At 39.7% G+C, this 25,824-nt stretch overlaps 1 long non-coding RNA gene across 1 annotated transcript; it reads right to left on the bottom strand.

Annotated features, from left to right (window-relative positions):
- Window positions 1-635: 635 nt before the first annotated feature.
- LOC131905020 (uncharacterized) lies at window positions 636-25,783 on the bottom strand. Its single transcript, XR_009377828.1, has 4 exons — window positions 25,571-25,783; window positions 24,028-24,335; window positions 2,249-2,391; window positions 636-1,143 (listed from the first exon to the last, which is right to left on the bottom strand). It is a non-coding gene; the product is annotated as an uncharacterized LOC131905020 (long non-coding RNA).
- Window positions 25,784-25,824: the final 41 nt, after the last annotated feature.

The following is a 25,824-nucleotide window of genomic DNA, read 5'->3' as shown; positions in this document are numbered from 1 at the left end:
GTGCAGTTGTCCTGCTGACTCCCAAAGAAAAAAGAGGGCTGGCAGGGATTTCTGCTTCAGTTTCCTTGATGACAGTGAAGTCATTTTTAGGTGAAGGATGACGTTGGATTTGAGACAGTTACTTGGGTTGCAGCATTTACCAATTATTTTGCTCTGTTATAAATGAGAATAACTAACTAGCAAGATTAAACGACTTGGGGGCTCCTCCCCTCCCCCAATGTCTTCCTTCTCAGCCACTATTAAGGTAGGCACAGTTGAAACTAAAACAGTAAACTCCAAACATTTGTTACCATTTTACATGAAGAGATGTTAAGATGTCACCACTGTTGAAGATCGGACTCACCCTCTGACACAGATTCACTGCTGAGAACAAAGTTCCAGTTTTTCAGTTAAACCTTTGATGTGACACAGGAGCACAAAAACAATGTATGTAGTGTGTTGATTTCACACATGAGCAAACCATCACAGTTCCCTATGTGCTTTTACATATATAAATCCACACTTTGGTGATTAAAAAATAGGGATATTCTCTTGTAGGGGGAAGCTGTTGCTTTTTTTTTTTTTTTTACAAGTCTTTAGACATTTGACATTTGTTTTATTTTTAGCTTAGCAAACAAAGTAATGGGTTTCATCGTGGTATTTTTTTTTTTAGTGTTTTTTCATTTTTCCAAGCAAAGAGCAGATTGTGTAGCAGCTTACTCTGTGAACACATTCTTCCATGTGGTTCAAAGGACAGCCGAAAAAGACCACACATCTGAGTCCAGCCCTGAAGGCCCGTGCTCCTCCCAGTGATGGCAGGCTGCTGTGCTGAATCACAGTATGCCACACAGGAGACTTCGTGTCTAAGGCTGGAAGAAGAGGGGTACAAGTATGCCTGCCACACAGGAGACTTCGTGTCTAAGGCTGGAAGAAGAGGGGTACAAGTATGCCACACAGGAGACTTCGTGTCTAAGGCTGGAAGAAGAGGGGTACAAGTATGCCACACAGGAGACTTCGTGTCTAAGGCTGGAAGAAGAGGGGTACAAGCGCTTTTTCTGTTACCATGGGATAGGCCTAGTAGTATAACCTGCCTTTAATTTTGTGCATAGAAGAATGGAGGGGGGTGGGAAGAGATGAAAAACCATTCCGTATAGCGGCCTTCTCCTAAAAGAAAAGAAGCAAAAAATGTCTTTGGTGGCCCCATGTGACATTTTGGTGTTTACATTATAATTCTACTTCTCATAAAAACATAAAAACCTTTTTTCCCTTCCAAAGAAAAAATAAAGTGCACTGAATAATGGAATCTAAATCAAGTACCATCTGTTAATCTCTCTCTCTCTCTCTCTCTCTCTCTCTCTCTCTCTCTCTCTCTCTCTCTCTCTCTGTCTCTCTCTCTCTCTCTCTCTCTCTCTCACACACACACACACACACACACACACACACACACGTTATGGGTAGAAAACATGCAACATAAATAAGATTGGGATCTGGTATCTTTTTACAGTCATTTTTCTACTGAAGATATTCAAAGTTCAGAGAAAGCATTATCTGTCATCCTTCAGCAGCAGAATCAGAAAGATTTTCCCTGTGCATTATCACAGGCCCTGCAGTAGAACCAAGCACAAATTTTTGTCCCTTTCAAAGCAATGTTTCCCTGTACAGAGAAAGTGTCCTGGGCTACAATGCCTGTGCGATGTTGTCAAGAAGTTTTCTGAAAACAGTGTGACAAAGACTTCTCCGCAAATACACAAAAGGACGATCTGTATTCTATCCTGTCTACCACCATCCTCTCTGGTCCATTTGTTTTCTGTTTTCACCTTGGGTTCTTCCTTAGTAGACAATCATGTCCTGGAGACACACAGAAGTGGCCAAGAGAAGGCAGAGGAAGCTAAGCAGCCACTACTGGCACTAACAAGATTTAAAACTGGAAATTCTGGGGAATCCCTACTGGCACCCAGGACTACTGTGTGGGCAGGGAGGTCAGAGAACCTCTTGACCATTCCAGCCTTAAAGTGTTAATATTATTCCTGGCCGTCTGACAAAAACATCATCAAAATCAAGCCAGATGACAGGAGAGCTTTGTGTCATAATAATTTATAGTTTACATCTCTACATTCAGGTGAATGTGGATTTGCAGATATTAAATACCCAGGTCCAAGGAAGCATACAGACACGCCACCATCTCCAACCACCTGCTTTCTCTTGCATAATGAGGCTAAATGGATTAACAGGCAAAGTTAGGAATCATGGGTACAGAGAATCCACGTACATGAGCAATGGTACTCCATTTAGTGTACCCTGTGTGGTTGCTTGGCTTCGTACGGTTTATCTTGCCCTACTCCTTTGACAGTCTGATTTTGCTCAGGAGCTCCTTCTCAACACATAGGTACCACCCACACCTCCAATTGTAGTCTGGAATGGGAAGATGGACAGTTTGGAGTCACTTGGCATCATCATGAAACAGCGGCAATACCTTAAACTTGTCATTTGATTATTCTAAGATTCAGTTTACTAATTTGTAGAGATATGGCATTATTATCTACACTGAAAGATTCTCATAGGAATTAAAATATGATTACATGGTTATACAATTCCACCTTGGTCACCACAGTTAAAATAACATAATTTTTCTAGTGTTACAGTAACAAAGGGCAACGAACTGGGTGGCTTAGGAAAGAGAGATTCATTGTATCACAGCTCTGAAAGCTAAACATCAGAGTCAAGGAGCCAGCAGCCCAAACTCCCTCTCTAGGTTCTCGGGCAGGCTCTCCTCCAGACCACCCTCCTAGTTTGTGGTAATGTCTTGGCTTGAGACATAACTTCAATCTTCAAGTAGTATTTTCTACTTGTGTGTCTCTATGGCCCAAACTCCCCCTCTTGCAGGACACTGGTCATATTGAATTAGGGCTTATGCTACTGCAGTATAACCTCATCTTAAGTAATTACATCTGTACTGACTGAGGACCTAGAGATTCAAAATGCCAATAGGGGAAATAAGAATCACAGTTCAGCTCCACAATTAGAGTGAGAAAACTTTGAGGGCCTAAAATTTTGATGAAATTCGTTTAAGTGCCAAGGCCTCAAAGAAACCATACAGCAGGCCATGCTTCAATTGCTCAGCCACATTTCTAAGCTGATTTTTTAAGAGAGTATAAGAGTTCTCCAAATATCTATTGTATTCTACCATTCTGCTTTAATTTCAGTTACCTGTACTTCCTTATTCCAAAAGTGCAGGAAACAATGCTGGCCTCCGTCTCTCAGATCCTTACACTCAACAGTTCATAACAACACTGCTACCCATACAAATGTTAGGGTTCAGACAAAAAAAAAAAAAGATTTTCTACAGTTGAAACACAGCTAAAACAGTGACAGGTTGCTGCTTGTAAGTGGAGAGGTGAATCTTATTCCCACATAAAGGTGAGTAGGGTAAAGACAGAGAGAAAAAAATCTAAATGGATACAAACAGAGAGTTGTACTAAAGGGGACTGAGCAGGTCCTTGCAGACAGAGAGACAGAGAACAGGCAGACAGACAGCTGGGAGGGTGTGTTCAGGTAACCTGCTAAGACAAAATGCTCTGTTCTAGGCAAGTTGTTAGTGATCAGCAAGAAGGTCTAGTCTTTGAATCTACTTTTGAATCCTTATTATTGGCCTCTACAATTTAGATGTGATTTTAAGTTTTTGTTATTTAAAATATTTTAATATGTTGTTTCCTAGAATTATTAAGCTAAGGAATTATAAATTATACTGACAATAAATATTGACAAGGAAGATATTCATGCTCTTCCTATAAATTTTCTCAGATAAATCAATATCTATATCTCTTCCAAATCAAGTTCTATTCCAAAATAACGAAGTTAGCAATGAGATCAGTATTTCTTGAGTACTTCACATGCATTCACTATGCCAAACAGTGCTTGTGTACCAAGGGAGGAAAAGAATCTTTTATTAACTCTAGAAGTGCTTAAAATACAATAAATGGCATAAGCATACATATATACTAACTTTACCAAACGATGAATTTATTCTAAACACCCTGTCATTTCAAACATATTAGAATTGAGCTTTAGATGTAGGCCACCTTAGAATGCTTACTTGGCCTGCGCAAGACCCTGGGGTTACCCCCTAACAAATAATAAATATATAAATAAAATATACCATCATAAAACCACCCTTGAATCAATATAACATGAAACTAGAAGGGAGGCTAGGAGAATGCTAAAGACTCGTAGGAGGCAGGAAAGAGGAAGAGAGAGGGAGGATAAGAGAACATGAATATGGTTAAAATATATATGCAAAAAAATTGTCCCTGTGAACCTCTATGTACAATGAATATAGCGTGGTAAAGAAAATAAAAATAAAGTATATCAGAATTATTGGCCTTTATCACTAGGCTACTCTCGTCATTTTGTTGTTGTTGTTTATTTTGTTTTTGTTTTTGTTTTTGTTTTGAGACAGGATCTTTCTGCTTAGCCCTGGCTATCCTGGAACTCACTCTATAGACCAGGCTGGCCTGGAACTCACCGAGGTCCACCTGCCTCTACCTCCTGAGTGCTGTGATTAAAGGCATGCACCACCACTGCCCCGTGTTCTTCTGATTTCTTTAAAGGAGAAATTACATCTCATCCATATCAAACAAGAAGCCATTATATTTGTCTGTCTGTATCATACTTGTTAAAGACTTAAAAGGAAGAAGCAGTATTATCAAAAATATATATAGTTTCACTATAGCCCCTAAACTGAAGGTGACATTCATCCCCAACAGAGATGCTTAGACATGTCTAAGGGTTAGGCTACACGGTCTTCCAAATAAGATTTTAAAGACAATGTAAAACACACGTCACAGAGTTCTACCTTGAATAAATTTATCAAGTTTATCCTGGCAAAAATATTGTTATTAAGTCTCATAGATACTTTATGTTTTGAATAATTATATGAGTAAGTGAGTAAATGAAGAAACATTAGGGAATTGAGTGGAAATTTGAGGGCTTGATTTAAAGTAGCATTAGGGAATTGATGGGAAACCTTGAATTTCATATCTCTCCTCTAGGTGGCAAACTCAGCCCTCCTACACAGCACCGCGTTTCCTGTGCCCTCCAGAAGTGACATGGAAGCCAGACTGGAAAGACAGTGTCAAAGCAAGCAACAGTAGAAGTGTTCCCAGACATGATCTTATTGTTTACATCTTTAAGCTACCTGTCAAGACGAATCACTGTTAATAGAAAACCGTTAAGAAATATGATTGTGTTAGCAGCATAAAGGAGAAAATTGGGAAGGGACTTTTTAAAGCACTTTCTTTTTAGTGCTTTCAATTTTCAGGCCCTGCTCTGAGAACATTGCCCCAAGTTCATTATTATCACCCTACCTATTCATTTCTTCCTGGCTGTAGAAAAAATTAGTTTTACTAAGCCTGCACTTTAAATCAAGCCCCAAATACGTATTGTTTTCTTTTTTCCAGACCCACTCTGAAATCAAAGAGCAAAGCTGAATAAGAGCTTAATGTGCTATCCTGTAAGTTCAATATAGAGTAATCAGTGAGATAAAAATTCATTCAATACTTTGTTTTTATTTCCTTCCAAACCAGGATATGATTCTCTGCATGATTTAAATACTATCCCCCAATCTCCGCTTCCCTTTGTGGTAAAACAGTCTCTATTTTCTTATACAGGAAGGAAAGCTGAAAAATATCTTGAATGTCATGAAAGCTAAAGAGCGAGCAAGTTAAAATTAATCTAGAAGCACATGGAACAGAACAGCATGAATTAAAGATGCCCATCCTGTTTCTAAAAGTGGGGGCAATACGTAAAAAGAACGGTGACATATTCTAGTCCGACAGTTAAATTAAGTGTGTATAAATAGCTCTTGTTGGAACTAGAAGCCAATGTAGATGATACAAAGCAGGTAAAGAGTCCTGCCCAAACATGCCAGGCCAAGAGTCACCTAGCATGGGAAAGGACTGGTGGGGTAAGTGCTGAACCTGCACTGCAGTCTTACCAGCTAGTCCACCTTATAGAATGTATCTAAGCCCTTTCTTTCTTCATGATCCCACCCAATAAGCTGCGAGTGGATTGTTCAGGTACAGGAATCTAATTAAAACTTCTAGCGCATTTATAATGATTTCTCTAATACACGTTGAGCTCACTCGGGGCCAGCCCTTGTACTAAAAGCCATGAAGAAGCCAAATATGTACACAGATAATTGTATGAGAATAGCAGAGAGAGAGAGAGAGAGAGAGAGAGAGAGAGAGAGAGAGAGAGAGAGTGCCAAACTGCTGCACTGAATTTTTAGTTTGTTTAAGGGTTGCCGGCCTTCAAGTCCCTCACATGTGGATTAATGATAACTTGGCCAAGCAGAATCCAGACATGGTATTGCCTTCTTCTGAAATTTCAATTTAACCTGCTTTATCAGGTCTCTAAGCAACTAGGCCATGGAAACTGACCCCAGGTATATATGAACATCTATGATGAAGCCAGAAGAAACACCATCTATCAAATGAATGTATGACTACTGTTATGAAGAATCAACTACAAGCCATTTTAAATAAACTAAGATAGCACCTAAATAATCATTAACAAATGAATGTAAACAAATTAGAGAAGAACTATAATTTTGAAAGAATGGAATATCTACACACATATAGCAGCAGTAGCCAAAACAAAACCATTTAGGATACAGACTAACTCTGCCATCTGTTGCAACTGAAATACTATCTCATTATACTGTCAGAATTATATTGACCCAAACTAAATTTTTTATAATTTTTTCTTTTGTTGATATTTGGATTATTTATTTTAGCTACTAATTTTCTTCTTATGACATACAAATGTACAATGTGTAAAGATTTTTAATTTTGGCCCTACGTGCTATTGGTGGTTTGAGATCCTTTCTCAGTATCCACTTTTACAAGCACTACCTTCATATTGAAAGTTTTTCATTTGATTAGCATATGCACAGTATACTTTAAACTGAAAAACAGAAAAGCTAATTTGGAGCCAACTTATGAGATTAAATGGGCTGCCTGCCTGCTATCAGCCCACAGTAGATCTGCTCTCCTTTGTCGTTAAGTCTTCATCATGAGAGAAAGAAGAGAAAGTAGAGCTAGGAAGGGGTTTTAAAGAGATGGGGAAAGAACTGAGCACCTCTTCCACTGGCAGGAATTAAAGTTGTATATAAAACGAAGCATTTACAATTGTTGCTAAATCAATATATCCAAAAGATGATCAATCATACCACAAGGACACTCATTCAACAATGTTCATAGCAGCATTATTCGTAATAGCCAGAACCTGGAAACAACTTAGATGCCCCTCAACTGAAGAATGAATAAAGAAAATGTGGTACATTTACACAGTGGAGTATTGCTCTGCTGTAAAAAACAATGACATTATGAAATTTGCAGGCAAATGGATGGAACTAGAAAAAAGCATTCTGAGTGAGGTGACCCAGACCCAGAAAGACAAACATGGTATGTATTCACTCATATGTGGGTATTAGGAGTAAAGTATAGGATTAACCAACCTACAATCCATGGCCCCAGAGAGGCTAGATAACAAGGAGGGCCCAAAGAGGGATGCATGGGTTTCCCTGAGAAGAGGAAATACAAGAGATCTCTTGGGTAAAGTGGGGGCAGGAGCAGGAAGTGAGATGGTGGGATGGGCAGGGAAGTTGGGTTGGAGGCAGGATGGAGGGGGAGAGTAACGAAATAGATGTCATGAGGTGGGAGCATTCAGGGATTAGGGAGAAACCTGGTGCCAAGCAAATTCCCAGGAATCCACAAGGACAACCCCAGATTAAGACTACTAATGGTAGTGGAGAGGGTGCCTGAACTGGCCTACCCCAGTAATCAGATTGGTGAATACCCTAACTTTCATCATAGAGCCTTCATCCAGTAACTGATGGAAGCAGGTACAGAGATTCACAGCCAAGCACTGGGCTGAGCTCCAGGAGTCCTGCTGAAAAAAGGGAAGAAGGATTGTAGGAGCCAAGAGGGTCAAAGTCATGACAGCGGAACCCACAGAAACAGCTGACCGGAGCTCATGGGAGCTCATGGACTCTGAACCACGAGTTAGGGAGGCTCCATGGGAACGACCTAGGCCCTCTATATGTGTGTGACAGTTGTGTAGCTTGTTTTGTTTGTGAGGCTCCTGGCAGTGAGATCATGACCTGTCCCTAGCCCCCACCCACCCCCATCCCCTGCTTAGCTGACTTTTGGGAACCTGTTACCTTGTCTGGCTTTAATGCAGGGGGAGGAGCTTGGTCCTGCCTCAACTTGATATGCCATGCTTTGTTCAGGCCCATGGGAGATCTGCCCCTTTCTGAATGGAGAAGGAGTGGATGGAGAGGAGGGCAGATGGGAAGGGGGAGGAAATAAGAGGAGAAGAGGGAGGGGAAACTTTGGTCAGTATATAAAATAAATTTTAAAAAATTTAATTAAAAATATACAAAAAAATCAATAGCCCAGACCTTGTTCTGTGGCTTCTTTGTTGGAGTGATTGGTATAGTTTTCCTTTTTGACCAAAAGTGTCTGTTTGAGTAAGTTCATGTCTATAAGGGTCATGACCTACAGGAAAATTTATTAATAAAATAAATAATTTATTCTATTTTATTTTATTATTCTAGGAAAATTTATTAATAAAATTTGTCTTAATAGTCTTTTGCTTGTTTATTCTGATTTTAGTTTTCATGGTTTTTGGGGGGTGGTTCTTGGAAGAGAAAGAATATAAATTGGATGGATAGAGGGATGGGGAATTATTGGAGGAAGGGAAAAACATAATCAAAATACATTGTATGAAAAAAATGTTTAAAAAAAATCACTCTTAGGAGTCAAACTCACTTCTAGAAATGAGGTGGAATGATACAGCAGAAAGGCAGTGTGACCTATGCAAGATGTGGGGCTCCTCCCAACAGCACAATAAGTTGGTGGCCTTTCGCAAGAAAAACAGAAACACAGACAGAGAAACAGCCACTATGCTCGTGCCAGCATACTACCAGGGACAGGCACCCCCAACCTGTGGCACCACAGACCCCGCTTGACGCTCTCAGACTTTCCCACTCACACTGCAAACATGCCTCTACAGTTCTTTTGACAAGATCTTGAAGGAGAGAACACAGAAGTGAGAGATGACGGAATTCAGTCATATGGAATTCACTTCACATTATCTGTAGTATTTTTCCTGGTGCAGATGAAAGAACTTCAATTATGAACCAGCAAAACAGTTCCAAGTGCCCTCAATAGCATTTGTTAGCTGCATGTAAATGTAAGTGACTTATTTAGGCAACAACTATCCAAAATTCTTAGAGAAATTAGGATAATAAAGTAAGGGTGATAGCTACTATAGTGACCATTAATTATGCACCTACTAAGTACCATTCAGTTCAGTAGGGTTACAGAGGTCACTCTTAGGCAGGCTTTATTATTCTCTTTGTACAAATAAGAATACGTGGTCAACTTTCAAAACAAAAGAAACAGGTCTAAGGGACTGGGATCTGGCTCAGATGGTAGTTGCCACTTCCTACTTGAATGATTGGGAAATTGCAGAAACCACTTTAAGCCTCAATATAAACAAAACAAAAAAAGATTGTTCAATGGATATAAAAAGGATGTGCTGATACAGCACTTCACTACCTAACAAAGCACCTGGCACATAATATGCTGTCTTCATACCCAGTGAACAAGATAGGCACTACTGTACCACTTCAGGCTCCTGTTAGACTGATCAGCTGGTACTGATTACTGGAGCAAGAAGCTGGTATGGATTACTCTCCATAAATATACATGGTAACCCGATGATTGCCTATTGTGGAGATAAAACATTCTTACCTGGGAAAGCTTGCTTCTAAGTTTCTAATCAAGTCTCATACCAGTTGCAAATAATTGTTCTAATATGGGGTGCTTTGTGGACAGACTTGTTTTGAACTCTGAGGTTTTTATTGGGGAGGCAGGTTTCAGGGTAAGTCTGCCCTCTGACTTGTCAGCACTTGTCCAAAGCTTCTGTAGTGTGTCTCGTTTGCATGTGTGCATTTAGAAGTGCTGTTATGAAATTCCGCTGTCATGCCATCTTACGTTTGTGGTCCAGTTTGTTCTGACACACGTTTCCCCCACAGCCTGCTCTATCCTTCCGTTGATCAAAGCTTTGTGCAGGTGAAAAGTGAACATACTGCAAAAGTAAAATATGTTTAGGGAGTGTAGTGGTTAGAAAAACTCGGGTGAGGGGACATGACACAAAGCACAGAAGACATTCCCCCACAGCCACTCTTAAGTATCTTTGTAAGGGGAATACCTGCAAGAAAAACTGAATTCACATCCAAGTCAGCATGTGCTGCAGAGGAAAAGAGAGAGAATATAAGGACATGGGCTCTTTAAAGAACAAAGCCACTCCCGTGGGAAAATGAAAACTCAAGGTGGCAGGGACAGTGATGAAGCAACTTCAGGATGATTCAACAGCCCAACCCCCGCTAGCACTGCCTATATATGCGAACTGCAGATGACATGTATCAGTGCAGGAATCTACTCTGGGTCAGTTCCCCTTCAGGTTCTGACTGTCCTATTAATTAAAGGTACAGGAAAGAACAGAGCACTTAACAAGAAAGAGGGAAGGAGAAAAAAGAGAAGAGAAGAGGAGAGGAGAGGAGAGGAGAGGAGAGGAGAGGAGAGGAGAGAAGAGAAGAGAAGAGAAGAGAAGAGAAGAGAAGAGAAGAGAAGAGAAGAGAAGAGAAGAGAAGAGAAGAGAAGAGAAGCAGAGATGTCCAGTGTCAGCTGTACTTACTAGAACTGTATGTGCCTGGGGCCTGGGGCCTGGGGCCTGGGGCTGCTCACTTCCCACTTCCACTGGAACACTTCTGACAAGGGTGGGTTAGTATTATATTGCCAAATAAAAAATTGCCCCTTCCACAAGAATAAAAAACAAAAAACAAAACCACTACTGTCATTAAACATGTGTGAGTTGTTGAAAGGGTTCTGAGAATATCTCCACTGGGGCCACTGTGTCATGGTTGATCTCTCACAAGGCTATATAGTCAAGGTGTCTCACCTGAGGACTGTCTTAGGGATGAACCACTGGCAGGATTTGTTTCCTTGAGGGATGTCGGGCTGAAGGCCTGTGTGCTGCTGTCTGCTGTCCAGACACGCCCTCCTGTTGCTGTCCAGAGACGGCCCTCCTGTTCATGTCAGGTAAGCCTCTCGCATGGTAGCTTCCTTCATCAAAGCCTGAAAGAGAGAGTCTTTATAAGGTGGAAACTACAACATTTTTGTAAACTCATCAGGGAAGTGGCATGTTCTCAAGGCTGTCATGTTCCATTCATGGAACCAAAGTTACTCAAGTGAGGGTGATCACAGGAGGCCAAGAGTTGGGGAGGCTGACAAGCGGGACAGCTACAGTGTGGAAGTCTACTCAGGGCGTCACGGCTTGCTCATGTCTTTATGTCTGGTCTATCTTTAAATTACTATAAAACTCCAAAATTCTCAGGTCTAACTATATGAAATTTTACTTTAGTTCTGACTTTTCTTTCCTTAATGGAGCTGGTGGCACAGGAGGAGCATTGGGTCCTTATAGAGAAAGCATGATGACATGGGCAATTCTGGTCATTTCTTGACCATAATATTTCACCCATGAGCCTGATTTTCTCATTTGTGAAGTTAGGTAGTGACGTAGTGCCTGCTGACCTCCGAGAGGCAAACAAGGAAAGTAAGGTAAGTCAGTATTTTCCAAATCATAGCAGAGCCCTGGAGGTTCCTGAGCCAGTCCTGAATGATGCATGGACTACAGGCAGAACGTTGGGGGTGGGGGAGTGCGGGGCAGGGGCGGGGGGGGGGGCAACTTCTCACCCAGGTTGCCTTTGAACTCGCAGTATTTCTGCCTCAGCCTGCCAAGTGCTTGGTTACAGTTATCCACCATCACACCCATCTTACAAGTTGCTTAAGGTATGTGTTGTGGAGCACACTAGGAAAATGACATGCATAGCAAACCCATGATCTTACAGATAATGTTGCTTAAAGTGAGATAAGAGAGGTTTAAGAAGGTGAGTCACTATGAAGAAAAGTACTTAGAAAATAACACGAAGTTCAGTATTTGAGATCACAGGTTGGTCTTGCAGAGGACCCAAGTTCAGTTCCAAGCACCCATGTCAGGCAGCTCTGTATTTCCAAGGGGATTTTATGCTTCTGGCCTACAGTCATCTGCATTCACATGCATGCCCACATGTGCGTGTGTGTGTGTGTGTGTGTGTGCGCGCGCGCGCGCATGCGCGCGCGCGCACACACACACACAATTTTAAAATAATTTAATAATTTTTTAAAAGTAATGAGAAGAAAATGGTCTGAGAATTTGACAAACACGGTGGAGCAATGCACAATGACTTGTAAGATATAAATACACTCTATAAATACACTGATTACTTATTGCTTGTGCTTCATAATGGTGGTTTAAGAAAGTATCTGGACATGTTTTGTTACTAATAGAGCAAGCCTAACTGCACTTGCTTGCTTAAAAAGTGATTATTTGATGAACTGAACAGATAACACTCAAAAGAAGATAAATGAATGGCCAATAAGTACATTTAAAAAAAATATTATATTCTTAGCCGGAAAAGAAATGCAGTAAAAACTCCACTGGTTCCTTCTCACCCAAGTCATAATAAGGATCGAGAAACAAACAACAACAAGTGCCGGCAAACGTGCTAAGCAAAATGAACACTTCCGCATTGTAGGGGGAAGAGAAATTAGTCCAGCCGCTTCTGAAACCTGTACAAAGGTTCCTCCGAAACTTAAAAACAAAGCCATCCATGTGATCTCGCTACATACCATTCCTGGTATACACCCAAAGGAATCAAAGTCAGTTGACCACAAAGATACCTGCACACCCACATCTTCTGTAAACAAGCTGTGAAATCAGCCTACATGCTCTCCAATGAATGAATAAATGATTACTTGCTTTGCTTAGCTCACAAAGAAATGAGTTCATTGTGACCTCTTCAGACATATATATCATTACACTTTGTTCTTATTCACCCACCCACCTGCCCTTCCACACTACACACCCCCATTTTGCTGTTCACTTACCCCACCAACAGTCCCCCATTCTTCTGTTTTCATGCTGCATATCATCCATTATCATTTGTTGTTCCCAACTACCACAATCTCAGGCCTCTTCCTCCTGTCTCATAGTGTTCTTTCTGCCTCATATCACACACACACACACACACACACACACACACACACACACACACACCACACACACACTTAAATCTAGATTCCACATGTGACTTATTTCATACAACATAATGATCTTCAGTTGCATCTAATTAACTGTAAAGGTCATAGCTTGGTTCTTCTTTACAGCTGAATAAAATTCCATCATATATAAGTACCACACTGTCTTTACTTAACAACTGATGGGCCCCTAGGATGGTTCCATCATCTTGGCTATTGAAAATACTACAGCAGAGCACACATGTGCAATCATCTCTGTGGCTGACTGACATAGAATCCTTCAGAACTTTACCCAAGAGTGGCAGAGCTGGATCATATGGTTGTCTTATTTTTAGGTTTTTTGAGGAACCTTCATACTGACTTCCACAGTGGCTGCACTGCTCCACACTCTTACAGGCATAGGGTAAGAGTTCAGTTTCTCTACATCCTCATTTACTGACTGTTTTCTTGATGACAACCATTCTCACTGTAGTGAGATAGAATTCCATTCTCACTGTAGTGACATAGAATCCCAAAGCAGTTCTAATGGACAAGTCCCAACACTGAGGCCTTAAAAACAGGTCAAAAAAATGAATCATTTTGCTGCAAATGCTCAGAAATGATATGTAAACCAAGAAGACTGAGGAAATCAATTGTTTCATAGCTCCACTCTTCCACCTCATTCCTCACAAGTAACTGAAAGATGAAGTTACATGTTGGCTACATTTCTCACTGTTGCCACTGTGTGACCTCCCTACCGGCAAGGTGCTGCACTGTGGTCCCCAAACACTTGATGACCTCTTGGACTACAAAGTCTCACCTCAAAAACAGATTGCACCTCCCTCCTTTTCTGTATGAATGTAGTTTTGACCGAAAGCAGGTACACTACATGGCAGAAATAACTAAAATTCACTAATCCCCTTCATGAAGAACTTCGAGTTAATGTCTTTGAATATAGAATTTTAAAGGGTTTATGAGTGGAATGGTCCTACATAGAAATTAGTACTTTCTATATTCAGATTAACCATAATCCATTTTATAAAAGAATATGCTGCAATTTGAATTACGAATCACAATTTGAATTTGAACAGTATGATATTAATACTACAACATTCAAACCTTGGGGATAGAAATTGAACTAAACTAATACAGTAACACAATAGAATGGAAATTTGAAAGTACTTGAAAGCAGGTCCCTGAACTATTTCCTGACAGGGTATAGACTAAAATAAAAGGGTTATTTTTCTATTGTTCTTCTGTTTTCACCCAGCCTAGAAGAAGATCAGCTTCCAAACGGCACAGGCAACAACAGGTGTGTGTCTAAGTGGCATGTTCACAGTGACTTCTACAAAGAGAGTCATGTGGGGGTCTGGAGATCAGAGACCAGAGGGGAAGTCACACTGTGGCCACCAAATATTCTCTTACATCCTTTGAAGCATCACAATATTGCAGAGAATCCAGACCTCTGAATTTCAGACCAGTTCCTTTCTGGCTAGATTGGATCAGTCCATTAAGAATCTGATACAGATGGACTTCAAATTATAAGGTCAGGATTTCCTCTGTACTGTGTGGTCTATTCATTCATAGACTCCTTCCCTGCTCTTCTCTCTCTCTCTTTCTCTCTCTCTCTCTCTCTCTCTCTCTCTCTCTCTCTCTCTCTCTCTCTCTCTCTCTCTGTCTCTCTCTTTCTCTGTCTCTCTCTGTCTCTCTCTGTCTCTCTCTGTCTCTGTCTCTGTCTCTGTCTCTCTCTCCTGTCTCTCTCTCTCTGTCTCTCTCTCTCTCTCTCTCTCTCTCTCTCTCTCTCTCTCTCTCTCTCTCTATTTCTATCTCTTCCTCCTCTTTCCCCTTCCATCTTTCTGGGGAGATCATGAGAATATTCTTCTCCATAACTACAGTCTATTAGTGGTTTTGCCACTCCAATAGGGAATTGAGGGAACAAAATCTGGTGATTTTCTAATTCTAGGATTCACTCTATACTAGGTCCCACACTTTTAAAAGATCCCCCACCCCAGATCTTTTCTCAAATTCAATGTAACTTAAATTGTGTCATCATTTTTATGCTAAAATTGTCCCAAATTAAGCCAGTTGAGAAGTTCATCACAATCAGCAAGACAGTTTCCTAAGCATACTTAATACATGTTTTTGAGACGAGGCCTCACTGTGAAGCCTAGGCTGGCCTGAAATTTACCATGTAACCCAAGGGAGGCCTTAAATCAAAGCAATCCTCCTGCCTCAGCCCCCTGAGTTCTGGGATTTTAAGTATGCATTGTGGCTGACTAATATTTTTTGATAATTTTCTTTCTTTCTTTTTTTTTTCTGAGACCAGGTTTTTCTGTGGAGCCTTGGCTGTCCTGGAACTTGCTCTATAGACCAGGCTGGCCTCGAACTCACAGAGATATGCCTGCCTCTGCCTCCTGAGTGCTAGGATTAAAGGTGCGTGCCACCACCACCCCCTGGACTGCTAATTTTCAAGTACTAATTAAAAAACAGTCTGCCACTGGGTGGTGGTCGTGGTGGCACACACCTTTAATTCCAGCACTCGGGAGGCAGAACCAGGCAGATCTCTATGAGTTTGAGGCCAGCCTGGTCTACAGAGCGAGATTCAGGACAGGCACCAAAACTACACAGAGAAACCCTGCCTTTAAAAAAAAAAAAAAAAAAAAAGAGTCTGGCAAATGAAAAATCCTAAATTTGTTTCTTTAGTTAACTCTTTTGTTAACTCTTGATTTTAGTTAGTTTGACACTTTCACTTTAGCATTGTCTAGGTGACGACCACATCAAAGACTGAGAAGAAAGTGTCGGGGTTAAAATCCTAAAACTGCTGTCATCATAATGATACTAAACTCTGGCTTAGGGTGCTCTGAAGCTTTCATTTCAACTATGTCTTGGTTTGTGATGACATCTAGATTTCTCACCACTAAGTGCTTGAGTATTCGTCTAATCTACAAACGACAAAATCAAAAGAATGGAATGCTGCCTTTATTTTGATACCAAGTTCTGCCTGTTGAAAGCTTTAACCCTGCCAAGGTTTTCTCAGATGAGCTATCATTTAGCAGTCAACTTAATAAAGTATTAAGATAGTGGTTCTATTACTTATTTACTTATATAATACAAATACTTTAATGGCTTTATGTGATTGGATGCTCATTTCTTACAAGCCAGTCTTAGCCTGTTTTATTGTAAGTATAAAACATGGAGAGTGTTAAATAATAAATAAACTTTTTTTTTTAATTTTCACATTTATTAATTTTGGAGCGAGTGAGGTATGTGCCACAGCACACCTGTAGTGATTAAAAGACAACTTGCAGGAGTTAGTTCTCTCAACCCATCATGTGGATCCAGAGATCTAACTCAGGTCCATGAGGTTTGACAGTAATCCCCTTACCCACTGAGCCATCTCATAGGCCAAATAATCTTTTTTCTTCAAGGGTGACTTTACATTTCTGTGTTGTGATTAATTATACAACAGAAATTTGTGGTGACATTTTATTTGTTCACCCCAATAGAGTTTATCTGAAGATCAGAGGAAAAAGCCAGCCACTCTACTAAACATAGAAGTCAGGCAAGAGTAGCACATGCCTTTAATCCTATCACTTGGGAGGCAGGGATCTGTCTGGATCTCTGTGAGTTCAAGGCCACACTGGGGACAGAGCCAGGCATGGTAGTATATACTTTTAATCCCAGCACTAACCATGAAGGTCTGGAGATATGTACAGACAGACAGGAAGTGACAAAGCTTGGCAGGAAGAGGAAGTGATGTAGCTGGGTGGAGAGAGAAAATGTGATGGCAGAACAGAAAGGCAAATAGGCGTAGGTATACAGGAAGTAGGTCTCTTTGGAGACTAAGGTGTTGGTAAGGTGAGGTTGTCTGTGGCTTGTCCTATTCCTCTGATCTTTCAGTTTTTCACCCCAATATCTGGATCCAAGTTTTTATTAATAAGACCATTTAGCAATTTTTCTTACATCTGGCACCCTAACATTTGCGACAAGAAATCACCAAAAAGCTGCTTGTGGCCTTACAGGCCCCTGGCTCAGGCCAGAGCTGCACGTGGGCAGAGTCTCCACCCCACGTGGGCCGGAGTCTGTTTGGTTTTTTTCTCTCCAGGCGGGTGGTGGGCTCTCTCTGGATTCTCATCTTGAACTGCTACCCCACTAGGTAGCTACTTGGAAATTCCTTCAGACTTCTACTGTTCTACACAGTCAGCAGACTTGTTGAGTCAATTAAAATATCTTAAAGGGAAGAGTTAGTTAAAAGAGATTTTTCCCACATTAAAAAATGGGAAACACTTTTACAATGAAGGAAATTTGGTCTCTGTTTGATAACACATTAGGCAGTCTGAAAATGGAACAGTTAAATGAGAGGATAATTAATGTTGATAGGATGGACATAACATCAATTATGAATTATTATTTGTTGATCATTTTTATTTTAGCATTAAAAACGTTGGTTAATTTGAGTGCCCAGATAAAAGCTTTAGAAAAACTTGTTAAAATGAATTATAGAGAAATTCAGACCTAGACAGAAGAATTTAAAGATGAACCTAACTCAGCATGGAATTATACAGTTACAGAGAAACAGTCTAAGGTTACCAGACAGCAAACATTAATCTACCTGGTAACCTTATAGGAACTGCCAAATGCTCAAGGGTGTGTATGAGATAAATTGACTCCAGTGGAAATGTTAGATTTAAGGAGATTTGAAGAAGCTATAGCATCATATGGCATGCATTTTCCATTTATAAAGTAGATGTTACACTCATGGTCAACTTGTAATAGAATTATCCCTCAGGACTGGAAAGATTTGGTTAAAGCAGTCTTACAGGATGGGCCACAGTTACAGTGGAGAACCTGATGGAAAAAGGAGGCTAAAACTATAGAACAAAGATGTAAGGCTAGAGATGTGGACATTTCCCAAGATCAACTTCCTGGAGAAAGCGATTACGCTGATATACAAAGACAATGTTTATATGATAACCAAACCCTAATTCTATGCTGCATGGCAGCCATGAATGTGTGGGACAGAATTGAAGAAGCAGGGAAGAAAATTGAGTCATTTACGAAACTTATACAAGGCCCGAAAGAATCCTTCATGGATTTCTTACAAAGGCTGTCTTCAGCAGTAAAAAGAATGATACCAAATTCAGAAGCTAGACAGATAATAATTGAATCTTTGGTTTTTGAGAATGCTAATGCAGCATGCAAAAGGATAATTAGGCCATTAAAGGCAAGATCAGCACCCTTGAAGGATTGGATCTGGGATACAATCAATACTGAATCTCATGACCATGATGATATGAGGATAGGAAAGGTGATTTCAAGAGCTTTGAAGAAAAGTAATGTCAGATGCTTTAATTGAGGTAAACAAGGCTACCTAAAAATGGATTGTAAACAGGGCATTCCTAGAAACAATGTTTCTTCAAGTAACAATGGCAAAAGAATGCCCCTCCCTTCAGAATTATGCAGAAGGTGTGATAAAGGTAAACATTAGACCAACGTAGATCAATAAGGGACAGACAAGGTAATACTTTGCCTTTGCCATTGGGAAACTCCTTGAGGGGCCTCTCGCAGGCCCCTATGGCAAATTCAGTTCAGTCCTTTCCTGACATTGTAGAAGAAACCCCTTCTCAGAGCAATTAAATAACCAAATGCCTATTGGAATAAACCAGGCTGCTCCAGATGATAGAACACCTATAGCAGAAAGAACAGAATATTCAGGAGAAACCATAAAGCTAATTTTTTGGCAAACTTCTATAAATGAACAAAGACCAAAATTAAAACTATGAATAAATGACATTCTCTTGGAGGGTCTTGTAGACACAAGTCCGAATGTCACAATAATTGCACCAAAATCTTGGCATCCAAATTGGCCTCTTCAGGATGTATATGTTCAGCTGTTATGGATTGGAACATTATCTCAAATGAAACAGAGTGCAAGATGGGTTGAATGTATAGGGCTAGAAAGACAGAGAGGAAAATTAAAGCCATATGTGGCTAATAGAGCTATGAATTTATGAGGCCATGATTTATTACAACAGTGGAATACCAAGATTAACATTCCTCCAACCTCAGAAACAAACCATAAACTAACCCATGTTTCTGGGAGAAATATTAAGAGGTATTATAAAGAACAGTCAACGGCCATCCAGATTGTATAAGAACAGGGCACAACAACTGCTGATCTTTCAAAGATACCAACAGCTCTACCTTTAAAATGGTTAACACACAAGCCTGTATGTGTTTAGCAATGGCCTTTAACAACAGAGAAACTGTAGGCCTTACAAGAGCTGGTTTGAGCAGTTAAATGCTCAACATATTGAAGAATCAACCAGCCCTTGGCATTCTCCTGTATTTGTTATTAAAAAGAAATCTGGTAAATGGAGAATGATAACAGACCTAAGAGCAATTAGCAAGGTAATTCAGCCAACGGGTTCTCTACAATCTGGAATTCCTTTGCCTACTCTGTTACCTGAAGGATGGCCTCTTATAGTTATTGATTTAAAAGACTGATTCTTCTCAATACCCTTACAAAAAAGGTATAGAGAAAGATTTACCTTCATGGTGCCAACTTATAACAGTTCTCAGCCAGTTAAGACACAGCAATGGAGGGTTCTCCCACAGGGAATGTTAAATATCCCAACCCTGTGCCAATATTTTGTATTACAGCCATTGGAAGTAATATGTAAACAATTTCCTAAATCTATAATTTATCATTACATGGATGATATTTTACTAGTTGATCCAAATGTAGATACTTTAGAAAGAATGTTTGAAGAAGTAAAGAATATTTTGCCTTGTTGGGGATTACAAATTGCTCCTGAAAAGATACAAAGAGGAGACTCTATTAATTATTTACATTATCAAATAGGTTTACAAAAAATTAGATCCCAAAAGGTGGAAACTAGCAAAGATCAATTATGGACTCTTAATGACTTTCAAAGATTATTCGGAGACATTTCCCATCTATGGACTATTGTTGGGGTAAAAAATGATGAACTGAGGAATTTGTTCAAAACCTTAGAGGGTGACAAGGACTTAAATAGTCCAAGGGAATTATCAGTTGAAGCTGAGAGAGAATTGCCCTTGGTGGAAAAGAAAGTACAGTATGGACATGTGGGTCATGTGGATCCAAAGCTTGATTGCATTTTGGTTATTTTACCCTCTAAGCATTCTCCTACAGGAATTTTAATGCAGAGGAAAGATATTATATTGGAGTGGATATTTCTACCAAATACACAGTAAAAAATTAAAAACTTATGTGGAAAAGATCTGAGTTGATGTAAGGAAAGTTGAGACCTTTTCAATTAGCAGGAATACACTCAGCAGAAATTGCACCTTTAACTAAGGATGACATTGACAAATTATGGACAGAAAGAGAACCTTGGCAAAGAGCTTGCAGTAATTTTTTTGGAGAGATTAACAGCAAATATTCCAAAAGCAATAGAATTCAACTTATAAACAGGACTGGTTGGATCCTGCCTCACATTCTACAGGAAACACCAATATCTGGAGCCTCTACATTTTATACACATGCAAACAAACAAGGAAAGGCAGATTACAAATCAGAAAATTTAAGTAAAGTGGTTCAAAGTCCTTATAATTCAGTTCAAAAATCAGAATTATATTCTATTCTGATGTTATTAATGGATTTTTTGGAACCTCTCAACATAGTTATTGACTCTCAGTATGCTGAAAGAGTAGTCTTACATATTGAGACTGCAGAATTTATCCCTGATGTGTCAGAATTAACTTTGTTATTTATCCAGTTACAAGATATAATCAGGAATAGAAAGCATCCCTTATATATAATGCACATCTGATCCCATATGGTTCTGCCAGGCCCTCTAGTACAAGGTAATGATGAGATTGACAAACTATTGATAGAATATGTGCTGGAGGCCTCAGAATTTCATAAAAAACATCATGTCAATAGTAAGGGTTTAAAAAAGGATTTTTTCCATAATCTGACAACAAGCCAAGGAAATTATAAGGAAATGCCCTACTTGTTCTTTTTACAATCAGACTCCACTACCAGAAGGATATAACCCAAAGGGTACTCAGAGGAATGAAATCTGGCAGAAGGATGTGTTTCATTTTGCAGAATTTTAAAAATTGAAATATGTACACCACACCATTGATACCTATTCAGGATTTCAATGGGCAACTGCTCTGAGTTCTGTAAAGGCTGATTCTGTAATCACATATTTGCCAGAAGTTATGCTCATCATGAGCATACCTGCACAAATTAAAACTGACAATGCTCCAGCATATGTCTCTGTTAAAATGAAACAGTTTTTTGGTTATTACAATGTAAAGCATATTACAGGTATACCACATAATCCTACAGGCCAAGCAGTCATAGAAAGATCAAATTGAACTCTAAGGAATATGCTAAATAAACAGAAAGGGATAACAAAAAAAAACAGAAATAGATTACATAATGTTCTATTAACTTTGAATTTTCTCAATGCTAATGAGAAAGGAACAACAGCTACAAGAAACATTGGATAATAATAAAAAAAAAACTACAGAGTTAAATCAGCCTATATACTTTAAGGATCTGCTGACCTCAGAATGGAAACCAGGATATGTATTATATTGGGGACAAGGTTTTGCTTTTGTTTCTACAAGAAAAGATAAGCTATGGATACCATCAAAATTGATAAAGGTTCAATTTGAACAAGAGAAACCTCTTAACTGAAAGAGGTGACAGTTCATCAACCTGCATGACCATTAAATTTAAATTAACTTATACTACTAACAAATGCTTTTCATTTAATCAGATATAACTTGCCAAAAGGGAATCTCCCCAAAGTTAGGCTTGGGGAAGGGTTTTTGGTTTTGTCTTTCAGGATAATGAAGTCTAAGGAACCTGAAGAACATTGGACAAATGAGACATCTGTGAGTTCAAAGCCAGCCTGGTCTACAGAGTAAGTTCCAGGATAGCCAGGACTACACAGAGAAACACTGTCTTAGAAAAAAAAAAAAAGAACCAATTAAGTTTTGTATATAAAGACAAGGCCCAAGACATATAGTGACCAACCTGCAGGCAAAAATGCTCCATCAACACCCAGATTGTGTTTTTTAAGTATTATTTCCTACTAAAAAGACTCAGCGCTCTTCAGAAAAATTGTTGGTAATATGTATACAATGGGAAGTGTGCAAGATAACACTAGAAAATACCATCACACCATCAAATCAAAGATTATGAGCAATACCACCGGGGTCATGTCAAAAAGAATTCAGGAACCAACTTATAAAGGCCACCAATCAAAGATAGAGCTTTACACATCAACAAGAATTCTACAGGACTGAAGCACACAAATTAAATCTATAACAATAATCTTCAAATCATTAATCATTTTTAGAATATGCTAGAGATAACTCATCATCTTGAAAACTTACAAGTGAATTTGAAAATACCTCAGTGCTTGTCTTGACTTTCTTGTCAAGACAAGTATGATGATGAGCAAATAGCAGTAGAGAGCACATCCTCTTTAGAGATAGTCCCCCTGGAAAATGAAGACAGTAAAGTCAAAATACCACTGCTCCTCAACCCCCTAAAGATATGACAGAAACCAGTGATGGGTACATGCCTTTAATTGCAGCACTTAGGAGACTGAGACAAAGTCAAAGGAGGTCAAAGTTTAAGGCCAGACTGAGCAACTCTGTAAGACCCTGTCTCAAAAGCCCAGGACAGGAAGGGGAGAGGAAGAGGGAAGAAGAACATGATGACGTAAGATACAAAATGAGATATACAATGGTCCCTGTAATAATTATGACCAACTAATGCAATAGAGAAAACCAAGCCTCCTGAAGAAGAGGTGGGCTGTATATAATTTGAAAAGTTCCAGAAATGATTGTGTACTTTCGTCTCTCCTCACTTGTGCTATACTAGAATACACAAACGACACTGTCATGTCACTTCTTCTCTTGGTCACTTACCGAATTCTATTCACATTTTTATAGTGAGTTAGTACCTAGTGTCACTAACTGTAACATAAATATCCCCAGTGATCTGCATGATTTACAATACTGGAACTAATTTTATTCATTCCCTCCTATCAATCTCCAAACTTAAAGCCAGTTTATCATCTGGTTTGTCTTTCTCTTCACTTATGAGTACTCCACTTGGCCAAGATATGGCTGAAATACTTCTGTTGAAGCTGTGTGCCAACCCTGCATTATATCTCATTGTGTCTGAGTCACAAACATCAGGTTGTCCTTCATTCTGAAGGCAACTGGGCTCCAGGGACAGATAAAATGCTTAATTATCTCACTCTGTTGTCCATGACAAGCGTATTACCATATCAGTATTACATATGAAATACCATCGTTCAAGTCTATTAAGGGTGTGCTACGGTGTGAGCTATCTGAAAAATATAGTATAGAAAATAATTGTTTGCCATTTTATTGCTTCTTTCCTGTTGAGCCTATCATAGCCTGCTGCTATACACTAGTTTAAAGGGCAGAGGCTCTGAAGCCATACAGGTTAGAGCCCACCACCAATGATTAGGTAACACACAAGTTACTTATTTCTCTGATTAGTTTGTCTTACCTGTAAAATTACCATATCAGTATATGTTACATGTGAGCTTTATGGAAGTAGAATGCAATAATACATTGAAAGCACTTGGAACAGGAAACAACAAGTGTTTGTTTGTTTGTTTTTCTTCTTTAAAATCAGTGAATATTATTCTTCATAGAGATAGTAGTAGATAGCACAACAATATCTGGAAAACAAGTTGAGCAGCGTGGTTTTTAGGGGGAAAGCCCATTGAGTTTCCTTATGAGGTGTTTCCTTTTATTTTGTCTGTGCTTTTAAAACAAGGTCTTGCCCTGTAGTCCAGACTGGCGTCAAACTTACCACAATCCTCCTGCCACAGCCTCTCGGATGCTGAGATTCCAGGTTGCAGGGGGTGCGGGGGGGGGGCAATAAACCATCAAGATTCGTGTCCCAAGAATTGTATTTGCTGCGGGTAAGGACCACCCAGACGGCGGGAAAAGTTGTCGCTGTCCTTGGTGCTGGTAACTGCAATAGCGCGCTCGGCAAGCACTGCCCCTACCCCAAATGCTTTCCTGTCAGCTTGAGGAGTAAAGCTCCCACTTCTTCCTCATGGGAAATTCTCAGTCATTCTGCTTTTTCTCTGTATTACTGTGATTTTCTTGTGTTCCCTTCAAAGGAAAACAATTACTTTTTATTTTCTTATTTATAAATGTTTTAATCCCCCAGAAACATGAACTATACAGAAGGTAGGTAGAAATGTAGAAATTGGTGCAAAGTCCCTTTTACTTTGCAAGTTTCAACAAGTCCAAAGCTCATAGATTACATAAAGCAATGTGATTGTGGTGAATATTTTAACAGCTTCAGCACATGCTGGAGATGCAGCCTAGTACGCACAAGGCCCTGGGTTCAGTCACCAGCACTAAAATAATTAAACAGATAAAGACTCTCTTCAATAAAACTCCTCTAAAAACGTTTTCTGAACCTTCATCCAGAGTTAAGCTCCACTCTTCCTTAATCCCACAATACCCAGTAAATATATCTCAGTAAAAGTAGCCTATTAAAATGCATTTCCATTTTAAAAGTTAGAATAAAGAACATAGTCAATAGTCAGTAAAGGTATATTGGACTAAATTTAATTACTGTATCCATTAGGAAAATATGGTCCCTAAAACATTCTTAAAAGACAGACTTCTGGGGCTAGAAAGATGATTCCGTGAGTAAAAGAGCTTGTTACATAAACATGAGACTCTGAGCTCAGATCACAGCATCCACACAAAAAAGGTCACACAGCTGTGACCACAGTGTTGGGAGAAGGAGAGAGACAGAATCAGAGGATCTTCTGGGCTTGCTGGTCACCAGACTAGCTCAAGGCTCAAAGCAATAAGACATGACGCTCAGTGTTCTCATTTGGCCTCCACGTGGGCACACACACACACACACACACACACACACACACACACACAGCCTTCTGTGTTCCTCTTAACTGTGGGTTAAATTGCAGAGTAGCCAAGTTTTACTGGTAAAAATATCCTAGACTGAGTCTGTTTGCTTCGCATCCATTCCATTCATATCAACCTGCTGGTTTAGTATTTCCCACTTGCTAGCAAACACCAGTGTCATTCACTCTGGAAGCTCAGAACCCATCATTCTTCCTCTCTCCCATTCTACCTGTGCACACCTGTGACAGCAAATACATTTGGGACTGGTTCCCAAGATGAAAACATAGACAGTTTATGCACATCTCACCCAGAAGGACACCTCTATTCCTCCGCTAAAGACTAAGAGTGAAGCAGCCATCAACAAGTGGTTAGAAGTGGGGAACCTGACTAGCGGGTGCCAGAAGACGTGCTCTGAAGTCTTTGGTTTGTAAGAAATAAAACACTTGGCCTCCCGTTAGAGTTACCTTCCTCCACACTCTGAACATTTTGTAAATAAGATCTGCCCAGCCATTCTCATGCAGCATCTCCCCAGAGTTGTTTGACAACAGACATACAACTTGGGGCTCTCTTCCTACTTCACTGTAGTGACAGTTGTAACATTTTAAATTTGTAAAACCATATTTTCATTCAAACTCCCCTAGGAAGATTAGGAAGAAATGCAGCTCTTGGTCTTTCCATCTTCAGAGAAGGGCTTAATGACAGGTTCAGCCTGTTTAAT

Source organism: Peromyscus eremicus, chromosome 2 (genome assembly GCF_949786415.1).
Source record: "Peromyscus eremicus chromosome 2, PerEre_H2_v1, whole genome shotgun sequence".
Lineage (NCBI taxonomy): Eukaryota > Metazoa > Chordata > Mammalia > Rodentia > Cricetidae > Peromyscus > Peromyscus eremicus.
The sequence above is the reverse complement of the archived record's forward strand: the minus strand, read 5'-3'. Positions and strand labels throughout refer to the sequence as shown.